This window comes from Dioscorea cayenensis, chromosome 11 (genome assembly GCF_009730915.1).
Source record: "Dioscorea cayenensis subsp. rotundata cultivar TDr96_F1 chromosome 11, TDr96_F1_v2_PseudoChromosome.rev07_lg8_w22 25.fasta, whole genome shotgun sequence".
NCBI classification, from domain to species: Eukaryota; Viridiplantae; Streptophyta; class Magnoliopsida; order Dioscoreales; family Dioscoreaceae; genus Dioscorea; species Dioscorea cayenensis.
Window position 1 is genome coordinate 10,223,976 of NC_052481.1, and position 6,178 is coordinate 10,230,153.

At 42.8% G+C, this 6,178-nt stretch overlaps 1 non-coding gene across 1 annotated transcript; it reads right to left on the reverse strand.

Annotated features, from left to right (window-relative positions):
• Window positions 1-4,702: 4,702 nt before the first annotated feature.
• Window positions 4,703-4,809, reverse strand: LOC120272804. Its single transcript, XR_005540340.1, has one exon. It is a non-coding gene; the product is annotated as a small nucleolar RNA R71 (small nucleolar RNA).
• Window positions 4,810-6,178: the final 1,369 nt, after the last annotated feature.

Consider the following 6,178-nt stretch of genomic DNA (forward strand, 5'->3'; position numbering starts at 1 on the left):
TTTTCAAACTGATCTAGCACACTATATAACTTGCAACTCTGGTCGTAAATTCTATTAATGTAATCAACAACAGATCCCTTCACGGGGTGGTTAATGGAGAATTGCTCTTGCAGGAACAATATGAGCTGGATTGCACTGCAAACAACTGAACTTTGCGTTCTATATTTTCAACCATTCCCATGATTGTGTCAAATAATTTGGGTATGTTGATCATTTTTCCTGAAATCAAAGAACAAAAATAAATTAGAATGATGACAGAATAAGATAATGTGGAATAGAATAAATGATTAATAGCTAAAATATAAAAGTGCAAAATGTTTCTAAAATGCCTATTCCCTTGCAACGGCGCAAGAAACTTGACACACCCCTTGCGTGTGACCCGCAAATACATGAGTTTGTCAAAATAATAATACCCTAGTGAGTGGGCAGTCGAATCCAAAGAGGATAGTAATCAGAAACACAAAAATTGCTATTTAATTGAAGTGAAGATGAGTTAATATTGGTGTGAACAAATGAACATGAAAAGAACTAAAGAAAATAAGAAAGAGAGGCACAATAAAATGAGAGGAAAGGCAATCGATAGAAAGTGGGGAACTCGGACATTGCTCCCCTAGGATTATTGCTTCAAGTGCAAGACCAACTATTATGTCTCCTAACTGATGCTTAATGAGTCATGGAAGTCCTAAAGTACACGGTCCTAAATCTAAGGTCAACCGTGATTAACTCTACACTATGCCCCGGTGGAGAAATCAATCAGTCTCAACACCTCACAATGTGTACAGTTACAAGAAGCTCTAGAGATTCAAAGTGATAAACCCTATTCCCTAATATAGGACTAACCCTTTGGTCCAAGCGAAAGATCCATAGTCACAATTAAGCCCCATCACTAAGGATTACCTAAACGCTTCGGTTTGTTGCTCGCGCAACTTAGCCCTAGCGGAGTTCTTCTCTTAGCACTTCACTCTATTATGGCCACAAAGAAATCTTGGAACATAGAGGTAGGATTAATTACAACAAAGGGGAAAAGGGACGCTCCGCTACCTCTCAACTGACCCTCTCGACCGTCCCTAATCTTGCTTTGTCTAACCCTCATGATGTGTCACTCACTCACAAGGACTACCAATATAGACTCTCAACCCTAGTGTCACTCTAAGAGAGAAATCAACACAACAAGCATTTACAATTGGAACTCAATTAAAAACGTCGATTAAGAAAATCATAATAGAAAGTCAAAGAAACAATATCATCCAGGGTTTACAAGTCCAAGAATCCACTAAGGGTTTAGCTCTCTTTGGAGCAAAATACAATCAACAATGAAGTCAAAAGTAAAGAGATGCAATCCATGAATAAAACCCCCTTGGTATTCATGTCAATGGTCTTATGGAGTAGTTTCATCCTCTTCAAAGGTTCCCTTATCAATCCTAGGGCTGACAACGCCCCTTGCGTATGTCCCGCAAGTGCATGGGTTTGTCGAAGTAATAAAATCCCAGATGAGTTGGGTATTGTATCCACAGAGAGTAGGGAATAAAAACACTTAAATTGTTTCTTAACTAAGTGAAAGATGAATAGTGATATGTGTAACAAGATGTTAAATAACAAAAGTAAAAGAAAAAGAAAAAGAGCACAAGTAAAGGAGAAGGTAATGCAATCGATATAAATAGGGTACCCGGATATTGTTTCGCCTAGGACAATCGGTTCAAGTGCAAAGATCCTCTATTATACTTTCTAACTGATGCAATAATGAGTCGTGAAGATCCTTAAATACATGGTCCCAAATTTAAGGTCAACCATGCCTAACTCTATACATGTCCCGGAGACGAAATTGAATAACCTCTCAACCTCGCACTTGCATAGAGTTGCAATGAGTTCTAGGGATTCCAAGTGATAAATCCTCTTCCTAGATGTAGACCTAACCCTTTGGTCCAGGTGGAAGGTCCCTAGTCACAATTAAGCCTAGGTGCTAAAATCACTTCAAAACTTCACTCCGTTGCACTCGCAAATAAGCACCAGTTGAAGGTCATAATTTAGCCCATTCACTCTACTATGATTATGAAGAACATGAGGAAATGGAGGTAGAATAAATCACATCGAAGGGAAAAGAGGACGCTCCTCTACTCCTTGATAAGTGCTTGTGTGATATGAATGCGAAGCGTTCATTCCTTATGTTGAGCATTACTTTTCTCAGTTTTTTACATTAATATGTGTGTTTTTATGTTACTTTTATGCAGGTAGGGTTGTGAGGCCGAGTATGAAGGAAATGGGCCAATGTGGATCATAATGCACCTATTTTGGAGGATATCTTGCTAAGGTTCAAACGCGAAGACATAGGACAGGTGTGAGATGCTAAAGTGTGTGCCAACCTCCTCGCATTCGAGTGAGTACATCCATTTGGAGGGGTACAAAGGCAGGCACACTCTAGCATTCCGTCTTATGCATACAAGAACAAGAACCCCACCAACATATATATCATTGAAGAAGCAAGTGATTCACGACGTGAACGTGTGCCCGCTTATGCTACTCCCGATGAAAGTATGGAATTGGGAAGTTATTCGAGTCGAAGACTATAGCGAGCAATGTAGTAATACTCGTAGTAATCATCGTATCAAAGACTGCTCACACTGGCCGAGAAATCGAGAGATAGAGAATCCACACGGGCAGTGGAAATTATCCACGCCCTGTGGGAAATTCCAGACGGGCGCGTGTACCATCCACGCCCGTGGAGTTGCCCGATTCCAGCCCTATTTAAAGCCGATTCATCCCCGATTTTGGTTTTCTTTTCTCCATCTTTTCCCCAACTTGCGAGAGGGCTCCGGCTAGGGTTTCGAGGGGTATTGGCGAAGGTTTTGGAGAGGTTCTATGGCTCCAACATCGTGATTCCATTAGGAAGAAGGTTGGTATGGGAGCTTCGATCGAGGCGTATCCTATACCGGACGAAGGAATCCTTGGATGACGAGGAGAGGACTTTCCACAAGACCATCGACACGACCATCGAGGGGTTTTTTTTTATGGATTTATTGCTTTTACATTCGATTTCTTTGATTGTACTTAGCTCCATGGAGAGCTAAACCCCTAGTGGGTACTTGGGTGATTGTGAACCCTAGGATGTATTCGTTTCATTGAACTTCTTTATTATGCTTTCAGTAAATTGATGTTTATTGTGAGTTCCAACCTTGAATGCTTGATTGTATGAACATTTCCCCTAGAGTGACACTAGGGTTGAGAGTTCTTGTTGGTAACCATGTGAGTGAGTGACACACCACGAGCGTTAGACAAAGCTAGGTTGAAGAGGGTTGAGAGGGTGAGTCGAGAGGTACAGGAGCGTCCCCTTTCCCTTCCAACGTGATAGATTCTACCTCCGTTCCTCGAGTTCTTTGCGGCCATAATAGAGTGAATGGTCTAAGGGATGAACCTCCGCTAGGGCCTAGTTGCGCGTACAATGGAGTGAAGCGCTGAGGTGATCTTAGTATCTAGGGCTTAATTATGGCTAGGGACCTTCCACCTAGACCAAAGGGTTAGGTCTAAATCTAGGAAGAGATTTATCACTTGGAATCCCTAGAGCTCATTGCAACTCTATGCGAGTGTGAGGTGTTGAGATTGTTCGATTTCTCCTCCGGGACATGTATAGAGTTAGGCATAGTTGACCTTAGATTTGGCACTATGTATGTAAGGATTTCCACGACTCACCGTTGCATTGATTAGAAAGCATAATAGAGAGTTCTTGCACTTGAAGCGATTATCCTAGGTGAAACATCATCCGAGTACCCCATCTTTATCGATTGCCTTGCATCCTCCTTACTTTTGCTCTCTTACTTGTTGCTTTTAATTTCTGAGAATTGAATCATTACCACACTTATCATTGTTGATACTCCAAATAGCTAAGGATCAAATTAAGTGTCTTTACTCCCTACTCCCTGTGGATTCGACCCCGCTCACCCGGCATTATTACTTCGACAAGCCCGTGCACTTGCGGGATATAAGCAAGGGGATCTTGTCACTCCTCGACTCACACTCTCAACCCTCTCCTATATAGCTTTGTCTAAGTCTCGTGCTATGTCACTCTCTCATAAGGGTTACAAACAAGGACTCTCAACAGTAGTGTCACTCTAAGGGAGTATTCATACAATCAAGCATTCAAGATTAGAACTAAAATAAAACATTAATTAATTGAAAGCATAATAAAGAGGTTCAATAAAATGAATACATTCTAGGGTTCACAAATAGCCAAGTACCCACTAGGGAATTTTAGCTCTCCATAGTGCTAATACAAGAACAGGCTAATCCAGCTGATTTGGAACTAGAAGGATCTGACAACATGGCAAAACAAAATGAGCAACGATGAACACTATCCGATTATGCCAGACCTTCAGTGTTGGGGACACAATCGAGTATTGTGCGTCCCCCAATTACAGCTCAGAATTTCGAGCTAAAGCTGGCATTCATCCATATGCTGCAGCAGTCCGCACAATTCAACAGTTTGGCCGATGAGGATCCAAACAGTCACATAGAGAGCTTCCTCGAGGTGTGTGACATGCTGAAGATAAATGGTGTGACGGATGATGCCATCAAGTTGAGAGCCTTCCCATTTTCCTTAAAGGGGAAAGCGAAGCAGTGGCTACACTCATTACCTAGAGCATCAATCACTACATCTGAGGAGATGGTAGAAGCTTTTCTAGCCCATTATTTCCCTCCTGGAAAATCAGCAAAGCTTAAGAATGAGATCTCATCCTTTATGCAGTTGGAATTGGAGTCTCTATTCGAGATATGGGAAAGGTTCAAGGAACTCCTGCGCAAGTGTCCGCAACACGGATTCCCGGAGTGGATGATTGTTCAAACCTACTACAATGGTTTGAACCCGAGTACAAGGCAACTCTTGGATGCGGCGGCAGGAGGTACCTTAGGTAGCAAAACCCCCGACGAAGCTCGTCAATTGATTGAGGAAATGGGGTTAAATAGTTACCAGTGGAATGCTAGGGAAAAGAAAAAAATGACCGGTCTCCATGAAATTGACGCGGTAACTTCATTGGCGGCCCAAGTGGAGAGTTTGAGTAAGAAGCTAGATCTTATAGCTTCGAATAGAGTTGCGACCGTGACCAATTGCACCAGTTGTGGTGGAGGACATGTTCCATCCGATTTCCCAATTGTCATTGGTGATGTTTCTTCAGTTGAGAATGTCGACTTTGTAGGTAATGGAATGAGACCTCAAGGGAATCCATACAACAACACCTACAATTCAGGTTGGAAGAATCATCCCAACTTTTCATGGAGTAATCAAGGACCACAGAAGACCATGGGGCCATCGGGGTTACAACAACAACAAGCCCCTCAAGTGGAAAACAGAATTTCAGGCTTGGAAACCCGAATGACGGATTTGGAGAAGTACTTGGCTAGATTTGTTCAATCGGCAAATACAAGGTTTGAATCAGTCGAGGCTACACTTCGCAATCACACCGCCTCCTTGCACAATCTTGAAAATCAAGTGTGGCAGATTGCGAAATCTCTTTCCGAAAGGCCACATGGAAGTTTACCAAGTAACACGGAAACCAACCCGAGAGAACATGTGAAGGCGATCACTTTGAGAAGTGGTCATGAGGCTGAAGGGAGGCTTCCGAGTGAGAAGGTGAAAGAACATGCACCCGAGGTCGTAGAGGTTGAGAAGGGAGCAAACAAAGAGAAAGAGGTGGCACCCCCACCTTTCAAGCTAAGAATCCCTTATCAACATTCCTTTTGTTGAGGCTTTGGCTCAAATGCCTAAGTATGCGAAGTTCCTGAAAGACCTATTGACCAACAAGAGGAAATTGGAGGAGAGTGCTTCAGTGGTGCTTGATGCTTCATGCTCGGCGGTGTTGCAAAAGAACATGCCAAACAAGAAGAAGGATCCGGGAAGCTTCATTATTCCGTGTAACATCGGCAACTTAGGTGAGGAAATGACATTGGCGGATTCAGGGGCAAGTATCAACGTCATGCCATATACTTTCTTCCAAAAGCTAGGCTTGGGTGAGCCTAGGCCTACTCGGATAACTTTACAATTGGCGGACCGAACGGTACGACATCCGAGAGGCATCATTGAAGACGTGCTTGTCAAGGTGGACAAGTACATTTTTCCGGTTGACTTTGTAGTGCTAGATGTCGATGAGGATGCAGATGTACCCTTGATACTTGGGAGACCGTTCTTGCAAAC